At 40.1% G+C, this 25090-nt stretch overlaps 1 protein-coding gene across 5 annotated transcripts in view; it reads right to left on the bottom strand.

Moving 5' to 3' along the window:
* Window positions 1–25090, bottom strand: part of POU2F1 (POU class 2 homeobox 1) — a 175274-nt gene that overhangs the window by 149666 nt on the left and 518 nt on the right. The window lies entirely within an intron of this gene.

Here is a 25090-nt window from a genome sequence, read left to right as displayed (position 1 = left end):
TAAGTGGCTGGTCTGGTGGAACCTTGCGGTCCGGTGGGTAGGAGGCTGGGCTGAAGTAACGGAACATGCCCAGAGGAAGGGTTTGCGCTGGGCAGGGGAGCCCCACTCCCCACCCCAGTCCTCCCTGCTATGGAACAGGGTGGCTGTGGATCTGGGGCCCCTCCCAGCAAGGCATCAATCCCTGCACGGTGCAGTACCCCAGTCTGGAGGTCTCCCAGAAGCCGGCACATTAATGTGTGGCTAAAGCTGCCAATGGCCATGGGCTAGTCGCATACCTCGAGGCAGATGGGGTAGCTGTACAGTAGCCGCTGCTCCCTCAAGCCACCCTACAGCTGCCCCTGCTGAGCCAAGGCCACCAGGCTGCAGAACACTGCTATTCCCCAGCCAGGCCCCCACTCCCGTCCTACCTATATGCGGATTTTTTTCTCAATAAATATACGTACAGTACTGCAAATGTGTTTTCTCTTCCTTATGATTTTAACATTTTTCTAGCTCACTTTATTCTAAAAATACAGCATATAATACATATAACATATAAAACATATGTCAATCAACTGTTTATATTATCAGTGAGGCTTCCAGTCAACAAGTAGGCTACTAGTAGTTAACTTCTGGGGGAGGCAAAATTACGGTGGGGGGCAGGGCTAGGCACCTAGCCCACAGGGTTTTCAAGGTCAACTGTACCCTCTCTAGTTTTTTTTTTTTTTTTTTTTTGAAGATTTTATTTGTTTGAGAGAGAGACAGAGAGAGCACAAGCAGGGGGGAGGAGGGGGGAAGGGAAAGGGACAAGCAGACTCCCCGCTGAGCAGGAACCCTGATGTGGGGACCCTCGGATCACAACCTGAACCAAAGTCAGGCACTTAACCAACTGAGCCTCCCAGGCGCCCCTCTAGCTCTTTTTATGTGCTTGCTCTGATGAAGCAAGTTGGAGAAGCCCATATAGCAAGGAATTGAGAGTGGCCTCTAGCCAATTGCCCAGAAGGGAATGAAGCCAACAACCATGGGAGTGAACTTGAAAGCAGTTCCTTTCCCAACTGAACCTTCAGATGAGACCACTGCTCTGGCCAACACCTTCATTACAGCCTTTTGTAAGACTGAAGCAGAGGACTGAGCTAAGCCATGTCCAGATTTCTGACCCACAAAAGCTCTCCCTTGTCCTTTATATGCTATCCTCCAACTTAAGAGGTGTTGCCAATTTCAAAGCTCCAGAGCCCATATTATCACACTGCTCCAGCCCTTCACTTCAGTAAGCCTTACAGAGAAGGACCTTTTACCATCTCAGGTCCAGTGTTCAGGATTCTCAGAGCCAGGATGAGTAGGAAACTGGAAATATGATTTAGAACATGGACAGACACAGGGAGACTCCACTCTGAGTCAGTTAAGGAAGGCACATATGGATAAGAGGGCAAAAGAAGAAACAGTTCTATGTGATGGCTGCTGAGATCAATGTCTTTTACTGTGTCTATCAGTTTGGTAGTGGACACGATGCTAATTACATGACACATGGAAAAATGAAGAGTGTCAATCCTGAAACTAAATCAAGAAAATTGTTTAGTGAATATTTACTCAGTATCTACTATGAGCTAAAACCAGGTACTAAAATTAACAAAACTTGGCTTCTACTCTCAAGGAGCTCAAAGTCTGAGATGGAGAACTTAAGAGAAAAATTAAAATCTACTTTGTAGTGGCTCAGTCAGTTGGGTGTCCAACTCTTGATTTCAGCTCAGGTCATGCATGCATGGTCTCAGGGTCCTCGGATCAAGCCCCATGCTGAGCCCCATACAGGCTCCATGCCCAGTAGGGAATCTGCTTCTCTCCCTTTGCCCCTCCCCCCACCCATGCATGCACACTTGGTATCTCTCACTCTCTGGAATAAATCTTTGTTTTTTTTTTTAAATATTTTATTTATTTGAGAGAGAGAGTGTGCACCCAAGCAGGGGGCAGGGGGAAGATGGAGAGGGAAAGGCAGGCTCTCCACTGAGCCAGCCGGGAGCCCGATGCGGGCTCAATCCCAGGAAGGGCCCTGGGATCATGACCTGAGCTGAAGACAGATGCCCAATTGAGCCACCCAGGCACCCCTGGAATACATCTTTTAAAAAAATAAAATAAAATAATAAAATAAAATCTATTTTTTAAAGAATAAAAATTACATAACACTAAACATGGTGTTGACTTTGTTGTTTTATTTAGTATCGATAAATTTTGTCTTTCACAGGTTACTGCTTATCTATTGACAACATTTTAAAATCAAAGGAGCCTTTTTTCATTATGGGTAATCATTTGCTTTGTATGTCTGTAATTTTCTACGACACATTAAAAATTACAGCACTTGTTTACACTTGCATTTTTACCATGAGGTTCCAAGTCATCAAAAGATCTGAAAATAAGAAGAAGAAAGAGCTCATATAAATTTACAGGTTCTGGGGTAGAAAAAACTTCTAGATTCCAATTTCCAGGCAATGTGCTCAGCAATTTATGTACATTATTACCACATTTAATCCTAAACATAGCTATGTAAGGAAGGATTTTTACAGGTAAGTTCTCAGAGCCTAGTTTCTTTCTTTCTTGTCTTTTTTTTTAAGTGCCTAAAATAATGTCTGACACATAGCAAGCACTGAAATATTTGCTGAAGGAAGAAAGTTATTGGTCAATTTGTTAGATTTCTGGCCCAGTATTCTTAATTACCACGCAATAATGCCCCAAGTTAAAATATAAAGTAGAGATGAAAGCAGAAGCAGGCGAACATAAGTTATACAGAGGCACTAAAGAATAACAGATCCTGTCTCAACTCAGAGACAATTCCTCAAAATTCAACTCAAAGAAAGAAAGAATTCATTTTGGGAGACTAAGGAATGAGAGAGAAAGAGAATATACTCATTATGTTTGCAGGTTAGTAACTATAACAAATGTACCATTTTCTGAATTGTTTATTCATGTAGAGATATAATATTTATCCTATTGAAAGCAGACATCATAAATATATTACTATATCCGAAGTTTCATTTCACAGCAAAATAATTAGTACAAACTCATGAAGGTTTTTCATTTTTTGTTACTCTGCTAATAAAAACAAGTAACAGTTCCAAATATGACAAGTTGGGTCCACATAAATCAGTTAAGTTGTGGCTCCTGATTTGGATTAATTTCACATAAAGGGTACATAGTAAGCATTAAGCTATGGGAAAAAAGCATCCATTTGTTTTTCTCGTCTATCTCAGGACAAAATCTAGTCAATTCTATAACTCAGACCATCTTGTGAGGTAGACTCAAGCATTTACTGTTTCAACCTGTCACCAGAATACCAAAGTTCTGTGATTTGGGTTCTTACACCTTGAGCTTTTCATTCTGTTTTTCAAATATCAGCTTTAACGGTCTTTCAGAATCATCAAGGGCAAACAGCTCTTCCAAGAGGTCCAGACCAGAAAGCTGGCACACACACACTTTTCAAAGATGTTTCTCTTCTATCACTGTCTGTAGTACTAAAAGTTGCATTCACGGCATTTACTTTAACTACCACTAGACAGGCTGAACAACTCAGAATTGATACCTCAATGCCCCAAACAAAAAGTATTAAAGCTGGTGCTTACTTCATCCACAATTAATGTCCACAATACTTCATACAAGTACAAAGGAGTAAGCAGCACTTAAATGCATAATTACCCCTAAAAATGCTTTACCACTCAACAGATAACTTCATTTCCAAATCTTGAAAAAAGCGATTGACCATAACAGATTTTCTGCTGTAAATATCTTCCTTAACCAATCAAATAAGGAAGTCAACTACTTGAAACTGGAAGCAATACTCTTAAATTATTTTAAACTTAAGTTCATCAATTCCTAGTTAACACTGGAAAATTACATAACTTCCCTGTGCTTCAGTTTCCACATCTATAAAACATAGGTAACATTATGTACATCGTAGTGCTGAGGTGAGGATTAAATGAGGCAATTCACAAAAAACAGTGACTGGCACATGAGCTAAAAACAAACCTGAGAAATTATTTTATATAACACAGAACCATTCCATCTTAAACTAATACCGCCAACTGAGATTGTTAATTAATTTTTCAGCTCAAGCAACAAAACTTGCTGTTAACTTATTTACCTATAGCAAATTTTGCTTTAAAATTCTTGTAACAGCATCACCGCATCTGCTCAGTTAACTTTGCTGATATCACTATGTTTACAACCCAGCAGTACCTAGAAGCAAGGAGATTTCTGATTCCTTTTTAAAGGAGTTATTTCACGGGGCCCTAGAAAAAAGATTCTGTAGACCATTTGGAGTCAAGCCTGGAAAAGACAAGCAGGGTATAACAGAAGAGAGAGCTGTGCTAAGATTATTGTTTGCACTGGCCAATGAGAAAGAGGAGGGAAGGAGGATTGCTGGTTAACTCCTATCTCCTGGGTGACAATTTCATTACCAAACAAGTAGTCCTTTAACTCAAAAGTTCCAGAGTTGAGTTCTGAATCAGAATGGAAATGCCCATCCATAAACATAATGTTGGAAAACTCAGGTAGGGCTTCAAACCACCACGAAACAGTATCTTCATGAGGACACTGGAAGCATTTATTAAAGACGGCTGTGCAGGAACACAAGAAAAAGTAAGTTAAAACAACAGATGACTTTCAGTTATCTTTGAGACACTGATCTTGAAACAAATTAACAATTACTGCACAAGCTCAGGCAAGGCATAAACCCAAGTCACGTAGCTGTTGTCCCACATATTAAGTCAGGCATGGCAGGAATCCCTTCTCAACTATTTCCTGATTTTAAATATTTTTTCCTCCTTTAAAGCAATAAAGTTACCAAGTATATAAAACACACTCATAAATTACCTCTAAATAATTGCCAGAATTCAATTCAACTCTATTCTTCCCCCAACGTGTTAATTTCCCCACTATCCCAACTGAAAGCACACATCTTCTAATTTCTTCATCCTTTCGTTTTTCATCTTTCTGACTTGAAGAAGGTCTGTCTTTGCAGCTGAGAATCTTTATTTTTTTTTTAAGATTTTATTTATTTATTTGACAGAGAGAGAGCATAGCAGGGGGAGCAGCAGGCAGAGGGAGAGGGAGAAGTAGGCTCACCTGAGTAGGGAGCCCGATGCAGGGCTCGATCCCAGGACGCCGGGATCATGACCTGAGCCAAAGCAGATGCTTAAGGACTGAGCCACCCAGGCGCCCTGCACACAGCTGAGAATCTTAATCAGGGTTCAAACGTTTATACCCTTAAGTGAATTGCCTATTCATACATTTTGACCATTTTTCAACTGAGATATTTGTCATTTATTTTGGATGTCTAAAAGTATTTAATACATTAAGAAAAAATTAACTTTATCATATAGGCTAATATTTTCCAATATTTTCTATTACTAATATTTCCTCCACATATTATGTACTTTATTTATATCTGCAGATTCTTTTGGCAGGTAGAACCTTACATATTTTAGACAATTAAATCTATCAAATCTTTTATGAATTGTGTGTCATGTCAAAAAGGCTTTTCATTCCTAAAACTAAATTAAAATTACCCCTACTTTTTGTCCTAGCACTTCTGAGTTTTTCTTTAAAAATTTAAATCTTTAATCTCTCCAGAACTCATTTTTCTGTATGGCATAAAGAATGACCCTGACACACAATTTCTTTTTTCAAACAGACAGCCAATTGTCCTAATACCACCAGGTTCCTCTACCTAATGTCAATTTCAATCATTCCAGGCTCCTAAACTCTGGTTTAAAGCTGACAGGGAACTTTCATGTCTGCATTAAAGCGATCACTTTTCAAAGCACATTGTTGTTCAAGGGGCTATGTATTCTGCTTCTAGCATTCCCAGCACCTGCTAGAATGAAAATAAAAGGGAAAGGTGGGATGGGAGTATCAAATTTGACTACAATGCCAAAATGTAACCATCAAGCCACCAGAGCAGTTCAGTACGCATGTACACCTGTCATATGCATTAGAATTACCACCTGAACTACGGCCTAAGGGCAGCACTTTTAGATAGGTTCGTTTACTCCAGCAAAGCAGTGAAAACTATGCAAGATACACATATTTATTAGAACTGAGAGCTAACTATGCCTTAACAGCTTGGCAAACAAGAACAACATGAGGAGTTGAGATTCACACGTAATCCAAATATCAAGTATCAACCTTTTCCCTTATTTATAATACCTCTTAAGTAGACTCTTTAACCAAGTTTTCTCTGTCAGTGGCAAACAACGTTTTCAGAGGACAGTGCCTTTCCTAAGGGAAGCCTAGAAAACAAAAATTTTCAGGATGTGCCCAGAACTGTTCAGGGCAAAATATACCTTAGCCAGCAGAAAAGGTATGTCCGGACAATTAGCATAATTAATTAATTTCCTTGTCCTTGACCAAGGAAGAGTCACGAAGCAACTCTTCTGATTATGAATTTGGCTTCTCTTAAAGCAAGATTACGTACTGCTGAATGGACAACAATTCTAGTCCACCATGCAAGTATATTTCTCATGATAGATTAACACAAACAAGCATTGTTTCTATTTCTGTCTGATCCTGTATTTGGTTAGCAAGAGTCAGTTCCCTTGAACTCAAATGCCTGCAAGTATGGTAACAAAACTGAGTTTCTAAGAAGCAGGCCTGCCAAGGAACCTGCCAGTGTAGCAGTAACACCCTTTGAGGGGCCGCCTGAGTAGCCGACTAGAATTTCTGAACAAGACCACCTTCTCTCTCTACACCTTCGATAATGAGTACCAACAAACAGAATTTCAAACCCAGAGCAGCCCAATTATTTATTCTGAAAAAACTTCTTACTGCCAATACTCCTGTACTAACGTGAACATAGATATACTTCCTTCCTCAACAAAAAGTTCAGAGAAGGAATATTTATAGAAGATTGACTAAAGGATATGCATGATCTCTAGCCTTCTAATTATTCCAAAATCTCTACCTCTTGTAGCTTAGACTCTGTTTTGCATCATCCTCACCTCTCCAATCTGAGGTTCTCTGGTTGTTATGTTCGGCCTACAGAGGGGTGTTACGGAATTTGCTGGTGCATGCATAGTAGCGACAATGAGACCACTGCTCATTCCACAACATGGGGTCCTGTTTATAGGGCCACAGAGGAGAAATTTCCTTCTAATCTTAGGGTCAAGGAATTGTGCTTCTCCTAAAACAAAAGTGTGTTTGCTTTTAAATGTTATGGGCATAAATTGACTAGGTTTCTTTTTTCCACCATCTAATATGAAGTTTAGAGAAATATTTACACTCCACTGAAAGCAAATGTTAGATTTTTATATGAGGCCTTTGATTTTATTTTACATCTTTATTTTGCATTTCTTGCTAGTCTATGAATCTTTAAAAACTACCTAAATTTGGGGGGATGGGACAAAATGAAACAAATGGATAGTCTGCATTAATGAATCATAAGAACAATTTTCTTTTTATATTTAAGGGGTCAGGAAAAAAGTGTCACATGAGAAGTCAAGGTACAGGAAGGATTTGGAGAATAGGATGTATGGATCGAAAAAATAAAATCCAGCCAAATCTTAATTAACGGGGGAAAGAAGGAAGGGAGATTAAGAAGAGAAGGGGTATAGAGAAAAGATAAGGGAGTATCCCAAATAATTTACTTATGTATATAAATTAGATAAATGGTAGTAAAAAAATGACTGTGAAAACTTAACCAAACTTACTGTATAGTTAATGTCATATATATGATACTTAGAAATGTTTATTACTCCACAGGCATCACTCAACACTGTAAAATGTTACACTTGACAAAGAGAACATAAAAACTGCTTGATAAAAATGGCCAAAAGGGTTCTACCTGGAAAAACAGATTGTTACTGTGAGCTGTGTCTTATCCAGCCCTTCCCCCCCCACCAAATATTAAGAAAAACCCTACACAGTGCAACAATCTGAGACTACTGACCACTCAGCTTTCTAAATAACCCAGCGTGATCTATGATCTAGGTAGATGTTTAAACTCCACAACAAGCATGATCATGTTTTTGCTGGGTAGCCTATCTCCTTCAAGGTTGCTGCCATCATTCCTGGCCACCAAGAGACTTTAAGTGCTGTAAATGCTGTATGTCAACGCTGGTTCACACATAACACTACTGAGCCATCTCCACTCAGAAGTTACATTGCATTCCTCATTGTCAGTTTCTTTATATTTCTTGTTCCCCATCCCTCAGAGAACCCCATGTTTGCTCGAAGGTTAGACCGCAGTTCAATCCAGCACTGGAAAGATTTTAGGTTGAGTCCCATCAAGTATGTCAAGTCTAAACTGACTGCCCAAACAGCATTATCGGTCCATCCCTCCTCTACCCTTCCCCTCCCAAATATTTGATCAAAAAATTAAACTGTCTTAAGAGCATGCAGAGTAAAAATTTATGCTCACTCTAGTTTCCTTGTGCTGAAAGGAACATTTTGTACAACGGTAAGGTATGATTCTGCTCTCCAAGATTCCAGTGCCACAGCTGACCAATCCCTACCCAGACTGCAACTGTCCCCTCTCACTGAACAGCTAATAGATGGCTAAAAAAAGAAAGCATCTGACTACCAAGATGATAAATACAGCTAGCATTGACTGATTACCACCATACAGGGATCAATGAGCGATCACTTAGAATACGTAGATGTTTCTGTTAATCATTTTTTATTCTTTCAAAAATGCACTATTTCTTTTAAACAATGGTTAGTCTGCACACAAGCTGGTTCCAGATTAGTAAGATGTGGCTGTCACTGAAGCTCTGCTAAGTGGAAGAGAAATCAGCTACAGATCCAGGGAAAGAGGGCAAATGTGTAACAGTCACAGAGAAGAGAACCTTGGCACATGGGATGCTCCGTAAAGGCAAGTCCTCTGGCCATCACAATCCCAAACTCAGAACAGTGCCTTGCAAATTGTAAGCATTCAGAAAATATATGCTATGCATAACTTGTTAAGCGAAATAAATGGTTCTGTAGACTACGGCAAAGAGGCTAAATAACTAGGCCATTCGCCCACAGCCAGTAAATGGCAAAGCCAAGATTCCAACCCAGATCTGTCCGGTTCCAGAGACAGAGCTCTTTTCACTTCCCTATGTGCTTCTTACGGCGGGAGATCAATATACCAAGGATCGCAGAGAGAGCACTCGAAGGCACAGGATAAACATGCTAGACCTCCTTGGAAAGTAAATTTTACTCAAAGTTGTAGAATTTAAATATTTGATATATAAAACAAACACCAACGCGTTACAAAGAGAATAAAGAATTCATAACTACTAATTTTAGATTACATGGGCCTTGACATTTTTTTTTCTTTTGGTTATAATCCCAGGCTCTCTTAAGGATACAAGTTCATTCTCCTCTTCCACTACAAGTATGCTAGTCGAAGAAAATATGAAAATCAAAACACCACTCCATCAATACTTGCTGACCCCTCCCGGCTGGCAGCAGCCATTGGCTGAAACGAAAGCCAAGATGGGCGCTTCCAAGCGCGCAGGAGCCGCGGAGGAAGCAGCAGCGGAGGGTGGGCTCCGCGGCCTGACGCTGGCTGGGGGCGGAGGGGAGGGGGCGGGAGGCCTGGGAGCTGGGGCGGGGGCGGCCCGCCTTGCTCCCGTGCTCCCGGCCCCGCCCACCCGGCCAGGCCCGTCGGACACGCGGTTCCCGTGCACCGCAGGCGCAGACGCGCAGTTCCTAAGGCACCACCGCCGCAGGCCTGGCCAGCGCGGTGTGAAACCGCGGAAGTCGGCTGGAAGCCTCTGGGGCTGCCTGGGAGCGAGCGGGACCCCGCTCTGCGACTCTGAGCGTCCCCAAATCTTACTGGGTTGGTGAGGATTCCACATACAAAATCCTAGAGGTTATCCTCACTGGTCCGCTCCATCAAGCTATCAGAAGAGATCCTGCCACCCCGTGCATCACCGAACCAGTCCAGCAGCACCGGGAGACGCGAGGGCTGACACGTGCGGGCCACAAGGGCCGTGGCCGTGGAAAGGGCCACAAGTTCCACCGCACGTTGCTGGTTCTCGCCTCCCTCGTAACACAGGTAACGTCTGTAAAATTCTTACCTAATAAAGCAGTCGTATCTGCTTAGTATTCTCTGTTAAAACTAGTTGTCTACGTTGTCAAGTTATGAAAAGTTAAACTGCAATAATGTTTGAAGACAGTTATGTGATGGTGTTGTTTCTAAGATGACGCTTTTGTCTTTGCTTTATCTTATTAGGTCAGTGTTTAAAATGCTGTTTGGTGTAACAGATGTAAAATTGATTCTGTAAAAGAAAACCAATACAAACACATCCTTGTTAAGCAGCACATACATACATAGCATGTGTTAAATGTTAGGGACAAAACACAGTCCTTCACCGCATAGAGCTTAAGCTACTCTGAAAAAGAGAAATAAGTTCACCAATAATTAAAAGTGCTAGATAGATGTCTGAATAGGATGTGTAGAAACAGAAAGGTCTCTAACTCGGACTCAGACTTTGAAAGTCTGGGGAAATGGGGAAGGCGGTAGGGAAGCTGAAGAATTCCCAGCAGATGACCCATCTCTTCTCTCATCCCTAAACGACATCTCAAAAGACGGATAAAAAGTAATTAGAAGAAGGGGGAGGTACTCATGGACAGAGAATATTTAAGTTATAAATTTTCAGGTAAACCACAAGTATTCTGAAAGGCTAGAACCATGCAATACAGCAAGAAAAAAAAAGTCATTGTTTTACATTTGAAAAATATACAGAAAAAGAAAAAAATTAAAAAGATGCCCAACTTACAGTAAAAATATGAAAATATGTTGATAGCTATTTTTCATGTCAACAGCAAAAATTTAAAAGAGCTTGTGAGAAAACTGACACTATTAAATACTGCAGGTAAAATATATATTGTAGACAAAAATATACAATGATAACATACCCAAAATTTTTAAAGGTGTAATTTTTTTATCCTAAAATTCTTATTCCTAAGAATTTATATTAAAAAAATAAAACATTATAGGGACGCCTGGCTGGCTCAGTGGGTGGAACATGCACCTCGATCTTGGGGTTGTGAGTTTGAGCCTCATGTTGGGTGTAGAGATTACTTAAAAATAAAACCTTTAAAAAAATAATATTATAGATGGGTGCTTATAACTACGGGAAAAAATCTAACATATCAAAAGGGATCAAGCAAATTAGTTGGTCCACCTATACAATAAAATACTGTGTAACCACTGAAAAGGTGAGATGTGGAAGGATATTTATGAACAACTGTTAGATAAAAAAGGCAGGTTATGAGGCACCTAGGTGGCTCAGTCGGTTGACCGTCCAACTCTTGATTTCTGCTCAGGATGTGATCTCAGGGTCCTGGGATCAAGCCCCACATATCAGGGCTCCCTACTCAGCGGGGAGTCTGCTTCTCTCTCTTACTCTCCCTCTCCTTGCCAACTCCCCCCACCCCACGCTCTTTCTCAAATGAATAAATGCAATCTTTAAAAAAAAAAAAAAAAAGGCGGGTTATGTTAGTTTTGAAGAACTGAAACCTGCAGCCATGTCAGTATTTTCTAGTTTTATAAGACAAGGTAAAAATTTCTGCTCTGCTGACTTCATTGGGCCTCTCTGTTTAACCTAAGAATCACCCTTGATCAGCTATGGCCACCCTGAGTCATAATTCAACAATTAATTTATCATTTGTTATTTATGCCACTAGAAGTTATTCAACTAAATAAAGTTAAGACATCTTAAAAAAAAAAAAAGGAAAAAAAAGTTAGCCTTGAAATTACCCAAAGGTTATACCTAGCAAATAAAAAAAAACTTTAATGGCCTCAACAAATCCTATTTTAAATAGGGAGACTTGCAAAAATTTAAGAAAAGAGGAGGGGGGTATATAACAAATGTACACTCTGATTCCTTTTTAAAATTATGTGCACATACATGAGGGGTCAGGCATATCCGGGGTGATGAACTATGCACCAGTGGGCATGTCTCTGCACATACTCACAAGCACATTCCAGAAAGGGGCTCAATAATTGAAACTAACCTCATACTGGTCCTTATAGCATTACATTACCGATAAGACAAGATTCCAGCATCATGACCTGGCAATGGCTATGACACTATAGTCTAAGTCTCTGAATTCACAACATGTTTTCTTATAGCAATACTCTTTAAATTAATTCGTCTTCCCAGGCTATAGTGATCTTTACAATGTCTCTCATAACATCGGGACTTTCACCAATTCCTTTCTAATTCCAATCCGATTGGTATATAAGTGTATATATATTAGTCTCCTGAAACAGCATTCTTGGCTGACTACATGAGAAAGCACTAGGGGAACAGGGGAGTGGCTCTCAGCAAGGCAGTGTAAAGAAAAATATTTCAGATACAAACAGCCTAACAACTGAACAGGGTGACACTGGGCAAGACTGAACAGGGTATATATGATTGAGAACACCAATTTAAATAACTTATCAGAAACAATAATCAATCAACTGCCATGTTTCCTCAACTGAAAGCTACACCCCCGGTTTCATAATAGTTTGGTAAGGGGTAAAGGGAATGGTAAACAAATACATGGTATTTACCTGTACATAAATTTTAAGTCACAACTCATTAAACATTAACATATTTATTTATTTATTTAAATTATTATTTTCTTCCAAGATTTTATTTAAATTCAAGTTAGTTAACATATAGTGTAGTATTAGTTTCAGGAGTAGAATTTAGTGATTCATCACTTACATATAACACCCAGTGCTCATCATAAGAAGTGCCCTCCTTAATGCCCATCACCCATTTAGCCCATCCCCTTACCTACCTCCCCTCCAGCAACCCTCAGTTTGTTCTCTAAAGTCAAAAGTTTCTTATGGTTTGCCTCCCTCTCTGTAAAATATTTTGAAGACATGTTAATCAAAATAATACATAACAGTATAAGTCCTAATTACCTATGTAGCAAACTGGGTCATGAAAAAATATAAAATTAACGACGCCCGAATAAAAAATTATCTGAATGTTAACATTTGCAAATAGCTTTCGTTTTAAATTATTAACAGAAATCCAAAATGTTCCGGATTTATGGGTTCCAGATTCAGCAATCTGTACACAGTTCAAAATATTTTTTTAAAAGATTTCATTTATTATTTTAGAGAGAGAGAGAGGACGGGGGAGGAACAGAGGGAGAGGGACAAGCAGACTCTGCATTGAGCACAGAGCCGGATGCCCTGAGACCATGACTGGAACCAAAACCAAGAGTCCAACGCTTAACCAACTAAGCTACCCAGGCGCCCTGCAAAATATTTTTGTAATCAACATCTGGAGATACCGGAAAGCTAAGTTAACAATACATGTAGTAATCAGTTGTCCCTCTCTCCAAATAGCAAGATAGAGATGAATACACAGTTAGCTCTAGACCACGCAATTTGGGCTTGGGAACTGTCTAAGTGCACGAAGGATAAACTCAGAAATAATAGTTGCTACCTACTTCATTATCCAAGTGACTTGAAACAGAATTTAATGGTTAAGAGCATGAGAGTTCTCTTAATTGCCTACTGCCACAATCAAAATAGGTCAGAGACCTAGATGTGCCACTTAGCCTCTTTCAACTACAGTTTTCTCATGTGAAAGATGAGGATGACGACTGCACACACCTCATGGGTCATTGTGAAGATTAATGCCAAAATGCACATAAAGCATTTTGAAACTGGCACAAAGACTTGTAAATGTTATTATTGTCACTGGAAATTAATTCACTTGGTGGAGGGTGTGGAATCTCTTCCACAGATTTTGCCTGTGTATTTGGTCATTAAAAAGGACAAAGATCACATAAAAATAACCTTATAATAAAATCATCCTCAGCTCTTCAGCTAAATCTTACTCTTTCTGGATCAGACAGACCAAACTTGACTTCCTTCAAAGTGCTGTGTTTTCACTAGTTTCAAGAGTAATGTATATACTGTTCCCTTTGCTTAGAACATTTGCAATCCCACTTCCTACTTGGCCTTGGACTGATTAACTGTCATTCATCCTTCATGTCTCAGTGTAAACATCATTTCCTTAGGCAGTCCTTCCCAAATCCTCTTGTCCAGATTAGGTGTCCCCTATCTTATGCTTATGGCCCTATCTCCCATGTTTAACTCAGTTACGTTGGAACAGTGTTATTTAATGTAGAACTTGCCCAACAGATTGTAAGCTTTGAAGGCAAAAACTGTATCCATCTTACTCACTATTCTATTTCCAGTGTTGGGTACATGGCAAGAAATAAAAGACTCTCTATAAATATTTACTGAATTAAGTGAATGCAGAAGGACCAGTCAGGTTGGTTAATTATAATCCAATTCATGTTCACATTGAGAACTATTACAGTTCCTGATAAGCTTACTGTCCTTGTTCATTCACATTCTAATAAGATGTTTCAAGTTTAAGATCTAAATACCACCTTTTTGGACTACTCATCTCATATATGATTTAGCTCTATTGCTAAGATAGGATCAAGCCTGTCATGTTCTGTATTCTTTTTTTGTTTGTTTGGGGTTTTTGCTTGTTTTTTTGTTTTTTTTTTAATTTAAATTCAGTTAGCCAACTTATAGTACATCATTAGTTTCAGATGTAGTGTTCAATAATTTATCAGTCTAGGGGCGCCTGGGTGGCACAGCGGTTAGGCATCTGCCTTAGGCTCAGGGCGTGATCCCGGCGTTATGGGATCGAGCCCCACATCAGGCTCCTTCTTCCTCTCCCACTCCCCCTGCTTGTGTTCCCACTCTCGCTGGCTGTCTCTATCTCTATTGAATAAATAAATAAAATCTTAAAAAAAAATAATTTATCAGTCTATATTCTTAATCTATTTATTAAAATATATTTTGATAATGAAAGCCAAGCTACTCAAAGTATCTGTGTTTACTGGCCTTCACCCAAAAGATAGTACTGGAGAATTTCATAGCTTGAAAAACAAAACAAAACAAAAAGGTATGAAAACAATCCATAATTTATCAATGAGAATCCTATAGGCCAGTAAAGTTAAGCATCAGAAAGCCACACAGTGCTACAAACAGTAAGGACCTAGGTGTGTTTTTTATGTTTTGTTTGTTTTTAATTTTGGTAATGAAAGAGGACTTCAACTTCCTCCATTTTATTTATTTATTTGAGAGAGAGTAAGTACACACAAGCGAGGGGAGGGGCAGAGGGAGAGGGAGAAGCAGGCTCTCCATGCTGACATGGGGCTTGATCCCAGGACCCCCGGATCATGACCTGAGCCGAAGGCAGCCGTATAACTGACTGAGTCACCCAGAAGACACCCCGGACCTAGGTTTCCTGGTTTTGTTTGTCTTTCCACTGTAGAGCGTTTTTAGTACATTGAGAACCATTGTTCAAAATAGTCTAAGCAATAGTCCTGAATGCAACTATCCTAATTTAAATGATCTTAATTGTTCAATGCTACTGAATCATTTGTAAAACTTTTTTAAACTAGGGATGGCCAGACCTCTACTGTATTAGAAACTCTGGAGGTAAGGCCTGGGCCTTTGCATGTTGAGAAAGTTCCAAGGGTGATTCTTATCCCAGCAAAGACTGAGAACCCTTAATTTAATCAATCAAGCATTATCTGCTAAATGTCTACTCTGTCCCCAGCAATGTGTTCTTGCTCTCAAGGCTCTAAAAGGAGACAAGATTTACTTACATAATTCAATTAGAGAAGAAAATAAGACTGTGTCTAATGAAGTGCTGAATTAGCTAAATGAACACAAATTAAGTGCTAAACTCAGAGAAACTAGGACAGTAGCACAGGCTTGAGAGATCAGCTATTTTTGGAGACAGAACAACAGATAGGTCCTTTATGATAAACAAGGACAAGGGCTTTCAAACAGTGTGCTCAGCAGGAGTCCTTAAGGAGCCTGTGGAAGTGCCTTGAGGGCCACAGTGGAGAAGAGGGAGGATGCTTTTCTTGCCCCTGACAACCATTTCAATCAGAACAGCTCCACTCTTACCTTTTATATAATAAGCTTCTGCCTAAAATTCATTTTAAAAAGAACTCAAAAATAAACCCTCCAATGACTTTTAAAAGTGTGAAAACTCTTTTATTTACAAATACAGAAAAAAAAGGAAAAAAAAATCAGTGAAGTAACTTGTCTCAAAGTCGCAAAGCTCATTAGTGATCTAGAACCCGGGTCTCTCAGCTCACTGTACTACGTCCCACACTGTGACGTTCCACACGAGGGGACAGTGTGAGCAGACGTTCTCACAGAGCATCCCAAATGCCAGCCTGACCAAAACAGTGGACTTACTTTCTTTTTTAAAAAAATTTTTTCTATCTATTTGACAGAGAAGAGAGAGAGTGAGTATACAAGCTGAGGGAGCAGCAGGCAGAGAGAGAGAGGGAGAAGCGGCTCCCCCTGATGTGGGGCTCATCCTGGGATATGACCCCTGAGCCACCCAGGCGCCCCTGGTGGGTTCACTTTCAAACTGGGGTGGGATTGTGGCGCAGGACAGGTAGGGGGTTGGGAGGGAGGATGAAAAAGAGCCCAACCTAGCATCAGAATAATATACAGCCACCCTCCCTGAATAGCTGTTCAACACAAAGTTGTAGGTAGATTTTTAAAAAAATTAAAACCTGCTAAAAGCACCAGTGTGTTTGTGGTGGGCCTATGTAAGGGGACTTCCTGGGTGGAATTGTTGAGTCATTCGCTGTAAGGAAGTAGCATGAGATAAGAATGCACAGGCAGGGATGGGGGCTAGATAATAGAATACCTTCAAAGTTTATGTTTGCTACAATGCAGCACCTCCACAGTGTAAAACCTGCCACAGGGGAGTGTACCCCTCTCCCAAGGAAAGGTACAGCCCGCAGTAGGTGCCCCGCACAATCAATCTTAAGCTAATGCTTCTCCTTCTCTACAGCAGCACAAGTAATAAAATTGCTGATTTTACTCTTGTGCTCCTGGAAGAAAAACTATTACAGTACTTTAAAAATGCTTCTGCTATCAATTTGTTACTCCCCACAGCATCGCTCTAACACTGGTATTATCACCATCTTATTGTTGAGAGAAACCACCACAGAAGTCAGTGGCAAAGTCAAAATGAGACGTCTGGAATTTACAACGCTCAGAGTCAGTGCTCAGTCCACGCACACAGTGGCATGAGCACAAATCTCAATCCTAGTATTTGTATGTCTATCACATTAAGTTCAGTAAAACTGTTTTGATGTTCACAATGAATCTGTAACCTAATATCCACCCAATCATGTCTCAAATGACATTTCCAAAATGGAATTCATTGCCTATTCTCCAAATGGCTCCCTCTTCAACCTCCCTACTTCCTGTTCACTTGGCACTGCTCTTGGTAATCTAAGTTCAAAACCTTAGCATCCCTCTTGACTCTAATTAGCTGCTAAACACTTAAAATTAAGGGCTTTGATCATGGCTAGTCTAAAACAAACAAACAAAAATTCAACGGCTCCCTACTGCCTAGCAAAAGAATTCCAAACTCGTACACCACCAATGCAGAGCATCCAGGGCTCCAGAACAGAGGCCCAACTCCACCACTCCCCACTGTACAGCCTAAGTAATAACTAACCTGGAAGTCCTGCGGTTCCCCAAACACTGTGCTTCCTGAGCACATGACCTTGCAGAAGTTACTTAATCTAGGCTTTATTTTACTCAACTATAAAATGGGCATAATAATACTTGCCTGAAAGGACCAACTGAGGTAATGAAAATGACAGTGCTGCTATAAACTTTAAAGTACTATAAAAATACAGACATTATCATTATGTCATGGTGATGGTAATTTCATTTTATTTACACCGGCCTTGCTCCAGAAAGGATATAAAGGCAGCCCACATAAAACACAAAATAACAAGAATTTAAAGACGGAAGCAATAAAAGAAATATAAAACAAAAGTTAAGGACATAGAATGGAACTGGGAATGAGGAGGCTAAGAAAAATGCATACCATAATTACCTATCTCACCTTTCAGGTTAATAACTTGCTCTAAACACTGTAGTTGATTAAAAGGAAACCAAGTCAATTAGACAATCTAGAGTCCAGGAGACTAAAAACAAAACCATTGGTCAGAAATGAAATAGTTCCTAATACAGAGACCTGGCAAGAATTTTTCCCAAAGGTCCTTATTCTGTGTGATTAACTGGACAACATCCTCAACATATTTATCGTGGATTCCCTATTTTATTATATCATTATTAGACTGAAAGCCTGCTGAGGTCAGGTAACTGTCCTGTTTGTGTCTCTAACAGTGTTTAAAGCAATTAGTCAACAAACCACATGCCTCAATTTTTATATACTGGTTTCCATGGATGGTCTCTGCTTCCTATTTCCAACCATCTTGCACACAAAATATCACTTTTATCAAAGGATTCCTTACTTCAAAAACCTCCAAAAGCCTCCCAGCACATAGAACAAATGCCTCATTCTTTACCTACAATCCTGAACGTTTCCCCAGCAATGTGCTTCCCTGTCCTCCCATGCCTCCAAATCCTTTTTGCTTTTCTTAGGCTCAGCTTTAAGACTTCTCTTCTGGGGGCACCTGGGTGGCTCAGTTGTTGAGCCTCTGCCTTTGGCTCAGGGTGTGATCCTGGCAGTCTGGGATCGAGCCCCACAACAGACTCCTTGGCTGGGAGCCTGCTTCTTCCTCTCCCACTCCCCCTGCTTGTGTTCCCTCTCTCGCTGGCTGTCTCTGTGTCAAATAAATAAATAAAATCCTAACAACAAGAACAACAAAAAAGACTTCTCTTCTACTTAAAGTCTCCTCTGACTGGCGGCAATGTGGTAGAGGAAGAGATTGGGGCTGTGGGGAGGAGGAGTCTAGAAAGTCAGAAGTCTTGTGTTCTGATGCCTAACTCACAGCTAAGACTGAGGGTAAGACACGAAACCACTGTGAGAGCATTTCCTCATCTATAAAGGCTTTAGGATAGATGGTATCTATGCTACCTTCCAGCCATAACAGCTCTAGGATGCTTTGGTTCCTACAAATTTGGACACACCCTGATCTCTACCCTGATCATTATTATCTGATACATATTTTAATATGTAATTACATACATTGTTTTTTAATTTTCCCTGAGAAGAAAACATACCAACTCCGCCAGAGCAGAGTCTTATATTTCCCTTGTTATCCCAAAAGACAACTGGCGTAAGACCAGGTACACAGCAGATACATTTTGTAAGCTATGAAATAACTGTTTTTAGAAGATTGATTATAATATACTTTCTAGCTGCAGTATGAATCAGCAAAAAAAAAAAAAAAAAAAAAAAGACTTTTTCATTAAGCAGATCCTTAAAATAAGTGTACTAAAACAAAACAGGTAAGTCACTTTTCTCTAAAAAAGTATATTCAGGCCATAAGTTACAAAGCCAGTCAGTACAACTCCATTATTTAAGGTGACCACGTTAAACAAAAAACATAATGTTCACTTCCCAGCCATTCCTGTTTATATCTTCTATTGCAAAGAGAAAGCTGGCTAGTCCAAAAAAATAAAACAAAAAAAAAACCTACCATAATTTTTATTATTTTACTGATTTAACTTTATATACTATTGTTATGATTCCAACATAAAAACCAATAGTTACAGAGAATTATGAAATAAATGTGACAAATTAAATTGTACTTGGAATGACTTTCAACACTGCAGACTAAAGCTACTACCAATACTCATATTGAGCTTAGTTCTGTGTTTTTCGCATTCTTTTTTTTTTTTTTTATAAATTAATATGTATCCTTTTCTGGATGGATATCCAGTTTCCTGGACAGTACTTTAAAAAAAAAAATCTGATAAATTTAGAGGTTTAGTGATTCTTCTTTTGTTCATTAACAGTCCTGTCAGCAAAATCTAGGCAACAGTGAAAACTTGAGTATTTGCTTAATTGGAAAACAAAAAACAAAGAAGCTGCATCAGCCACGAGCCCGAACAAGAGAACCTACCAAGTGCTCCATGACGCCCTCTGTAAACACACGGAATTCTATAAACTACATGCACACTATGCGAAGAGCTTCTTGAAATCAGAGTATCTGAAACTTAAGATAATTCTCATATTCCAAATTCTAAATATATTGTAAATGGATCAGAAAGTCAGGCAATGGCTCCACTCCTGCTGTTTTTTTCCCATTGTCATTACTGCTGAGTTTATAAGGGCTCACAGCCAGTTTAGAACATAGAAATATTTCAGTACAAAATAAAAGAAATTCCTTCCTAAAAAGAAATGTAGGAGGGAGGCTGGGAAGATGGCAGAGTAGGGGCACCCTAACCTCTTTCCATGGATACAATTAGATAACACTCACATCAGTATAAATAACCCAAGAAGAAATATAAATCCACAAAGTTACTATTTTTATTCACAAAATGTCAATAATGTGCAAAAATGTTGAGCAAAAGATGGATAAGGAAACTGCTTTTCTCTATGATCTGTAATCATTACCTCTTTCAACCCTGATTCCCCTCAAAAAGATATTTCTCTTATTTAAGCAATACAATAAAAGAATTAAGCAAAATCCCTGCCCAAAGAGTTTCCTAAAAGAGAGGAGGACGAAAGAATTCATTCAGAAAGGATACAGAAACTCAAGTAAGACAGATGTATAATAACCAAATCCACACTCTAACACCTAACATTGGATTTCCTTGAAGAAATCAGTAATAAGCACGTTGGCTTAGGCATTTAACATTAAAAGAAGAAACAGAAACAAGAACATAAGTGACCCAAAAGGAGCATGTTTTGTCCGTGACTTTTTCCATTCAGGAAACAATAATTATTTAAATAGTTCTAAACATAATCACTGCCATTGGGAAAACACATCCTGCTTAAAACTGTGCTTTCGTAGTATTTACGAATCACAAAAACTGTGTAACTGAACAAATACTGTGGTATAAAAGCAAGTTAACGACAGCCATATACCAGTATTTTAAAAGAAAATTATTTTTAATAGTGCTTCAAAGACTTCTATGGAAAGACTAAAGCTGTGGGTTTTCAACATAAAAAAAACAAAACAAAAAAACCATTAGTAATAAGGCAATCACCACTACATAAATTAAAGTCTTCCTAGTACAAAGGAAACATAATCATGAAGCGAGTGACCAACTTTAAAAACAACTTAAACACACAGAGAGACACACACAACTAAATCCAAGATCAAATAATTCAGATTCAAGAAACTTCAGGGGCGCCTGGGTGGCACAGCGGTTAAGCGTCTGCCTTTGGCTCAGGGCGTGATCCCGGCGTTATGGGAGAGCCCCACATCAGGCTCTTCTGCTATGAACCTGCTTCTTCCTCTCCCACTCCCCCTGCTTGTGTTCCCTCTCTCGCTGGCTGTCTNCTATCTCTGTTAAAAAAAAAAAAAAAATTTAAAAAAAAAAAAAAAAAAAAAAAGAAACTTCAAACATTTCATTTTTAATGCAAAATACATATGAAAGATAACATTCAAATTTCTAGTTCTGTCATGTTAGAAGCCTGAGATATTCAAGGCTCCTTTAAACATCTTTGGTGGCTTGATAAGAGCAATTTAACATTCTGAGCCCTAAACTTATTCCAAAATCCAATGACCAGATGAATAACAGATTAACAATTACTTCAATCTAGGCAGCACTAAAACATGTTTATTTCTTCTGCTTTATGCTGCCTATTGATGCAGAGAATAGTAAATTAAAAATATGGCAGAATACTATACAATTTAAACCTGAATAATAGTCACTATTTGCTTTTCCTTGACTACTGGGATTTTTGACAATGACAAAATGAAAAGAAATTAGAAATTAGTTTGGCAAAGATGTTAAAAATCACAATAATAGCTTGGAAGCAGAATGGTCCTTTCAGATATTAAAAACATTTGGTCAGCTGTCACATGAATTTTCAAGACCTAGACTCAGAAGTACCATTATAATTAATAGGTAGGGCAAGTCAAGAAGGAAGTGACAATGGATCTTCTGAAGACTTGAGAGAAGCTGCCTCCCAGATGCACCAGGAGACAGACAGATTATAAACTTACTAAGGCTCAACAGTAATCTAAAATTCCGTATCAAGCTTGGAAAAACTTAGGGATAAAGCACACGTCCTACCACATTCCCAGGGCATTTTAATCAGCACCTTAAGATAAACTGGTAAAAACTAGGATGAAAAATGTCTAAAAGGAAAGTCTGCTGTCAGAAATCATAGGTGGAATCACTCCCTCACAACGTAACAATTCTAAAAATCACTCATCAATCAAAATCAATACACAAATTTGTCCAGACTAATTTAAGACTAATCCAAAAAGAAGTTTATTTTTCAAACACTGTTTGCAAAGCACATGCTTTCTCAGTTCTTGTAAGTATCTACCTTATTTTAAACACTAACTTCATCCTAAAAGAATCCGTACCCTTCATTCTCTTCAACTTCACTTTACTCATCGACATAGGTTCTAAGGCAAATGATCTCTCCTTCTTTAGCCTGGCAGCTTCTTACTTGAGTTTGGGAGGTCACGAAGAACCTCTCTAAAATAAGCATTTATATTGATCACTTCCATGATTATACTTACTTAAAACCCGTGGTCTCCTTCTGAGAATTTGAAGAAATGAATTTTTACAATAGCACAGAATGCCAACCAAAATATAAGGCCAGTTAACAATACTCATCCTTTTCTCTATTACAAAAAATCCTAACAGTGGAATTTTGTTTATAAAATGCAGTGTACATTTCATCATCTTGGATAAAATATCTACAGCCCCGGTAGTGGTTAAATTGCAGCTATAAAGGAAATTGTCCCGAGATAAATGGTTTCCCTATGAGAAGGTTTCACTGCTACACTTCACCTCAGGACAATAAATCAAATTAACTGCACCTTGTCCTCTGTCCAATGACATCATCAGTTTGACCACATCTTGGGAATCGGGTGCAGAAACATATGCTATTTAAGGCATGAAATCATATTACTGCTTTCTGTCCATTCAACCTCATGCTTCAGGTTTCTGAGGCAGTCATTCACCTGAACATTCACATGAAAGCTGCAGATTTGTTTCCTGCTGCAAGCAGGGCCTGCCTACTGGAGGTGAAAGAGGAAAAATGATGAGAATGGGTAACGTCAAACTGGCTTGCTGTTAGCCCATCAAATCTACAATTTTGTTACAAATTAAACTGAAGACTAATGTCTCCCCAAATATGTACCTAGCCACTGACCATAAGGTGCCTTATAATTTCAAAGGTTTAACACACTGGTGCTAAAGAACATTTCTCTGGTGCTTTACTAGCAGAGGTAAAGAAGCCACCAATGAGAAGCAACACTGTGTTTTTTAAAAACACACTAAAATTATATAAAATAAAAAGGAAAGAAAACTTTACCAAGGGAAAGACCAAAAAATGAAAATTACTGTTTCTTGCAAACAACGGAAGTCAGCCTGACTTTCACAGACCAACTGTCCTGATCCTACATTAAACATAAAATCAATTCTGACAACTTAAAGAGGGGTGGGTGTGCTGGGACAAGAGTAAGTTCCAAGATCAGGGTAGACACAATGCCTATGTTTATTCTTCTGTGTTCCCTCATTTAACCATGACACAAACACTCAAAGAAAACATAACCCCATTTCTGTCTTTAGGAGCGCTCCCATTAAAATAAGCAAACCTTGACAGGGATAGCACAAAATTAATTTCAGCCCTATTTTAAATCAGAATGAAGAAGTTGAAAAGGAAATGCAGCACTGAGACATTCTGAAAGTGCTGTTAATTGGAATTTCTAAAACACTTATTCTACAACTCCTAGGAAAAAACGACTGGTTTAACAAATACTGCAGACCTTTACAAAGCCTGGAAGTGTTTAACTGGGAGGCAGCAACCAAGGGGCAGGGGAGAACTAGCACCAAAGTAAAGTGATTTATTTGTATTAAATCAAAATAGGTTTCATTCGCCTCTGAAAATGAGAGGATTTTTTTTTTCCTTAGGCCTAATATTCCTGCAAACTATAAGAAACTCCTTTTAAGAGAAAACAAAACACGACAGAGTTGAAGCTTAGCTAGGAGCTGCTTTAATACTGGTTAAGGCCCCAGGAGGGTTTGTTTTGCCCGCGGAGGACGGGTATGTATATAGAAGTTGGTGGGGGAAAGTCATTTTGGTTATTAGTAAATAAATCAAGCGGCAGAGAATGAGGCCTAGGCAACTGCTAGAGGAGCCAAGGCCTAGCTCTCCCCCTGCTCTTCCCAGCACAGCCTGGGTTTGATCTCAGAGCCCCGTGGATTGCCAAGGAAAAAAAAAAAAAAAAAAAAGAATCATATCGAACCACAAAAGCACATGGGGCGAATGTAAAATATAAACACGGCGTTGGGCTGTGAGTGGCTGTTATTAAAGGTCTGAATTACTAAACATGAGAGGCGGGGAAAGCCAGGCGGCCATTTCAATAATATAAACCTCCCCGAATTAGACATTATTCAAATGAGAGAGGTTCGGCTAAGCAGAGAGTAAAGAGGACCCAGCACCCAGCAAGAAACCACCACCACACACCCGGGGAGGGGGATCCCCGCCCCTACCTAACTCCCAACAGGAGAGGGGAAATCTAGAATATTATCAACTTGTCAGGCCAGCCGGTTCAGGGGCAGGGGCAGGAGGGCAGCCCTCTACATCCGAGTTCTTGGGAGGCCTCCGGGTGCTTCTGGGGCCTGGGAGCTAGGGGACCCAGAGGCCCCCGAGGGCCCCCGGCCCGGTCCGTCCGGGTCCCACGCAGAGGCGGGGGCGCGGGGAGGGGCAGCGGAGGGATGAAGATCAGACCACGCCAGGCACCTCCAACCCAACTCTCCCGGGAAAGCACGACCCACGAGGGAGAGGGGGCTTTTCCAGGACCCACGGGGACTGCTGACCGATGGTCCAGAGCACATGGGGCTGCCCCGGAGGACATCCCCCCCTCCGAGGGGAACTTTCCACGAGGGCCGCCTTTCAACCCTGTCCGCTCCGGAGGGGGCGAAGCGGACCCCTGCGCGGGTTCCCCACCCCCGCCGCCCCGAGGCCACCTCACAGCGCCCACGACCGCTCACCCCTACCCACCTAGAGCGCAGGCCTGGCTCAGGTCAGGCCGCCACACGGGGGACATGCGGGGCGCGGCCGAGGTGCCCGGGGCCGTGACCCCCGGGCTCAGCCCCGCTCGGACCCCCGTGCGGCGGCGGGGCGAGGGCAGGACGCTCCCTGGGCGCACCCCCGGCCGCCCT

Source organism: Ailuropoda melanoleuca, chromosome 8 (genome assembly GCF_002007445.2).
Source record: "Ailuropoda melanoleuca isolate Jingjing chromosome 8, ASM200744v2, whole genome shotgun sequence".
Taxonomy (NCBI): domain Eukaryota; kingdom Metazoa; phylum Chordata; class Mammalia; order Carnivora; family Ursidae; genus Ailuropoda; species Ailuropoda melanoleuca.
Note: the sequence above shows the minus strand (reverse complement) of the source record. Positions and strands in the feature narration are given on the sequence as shown.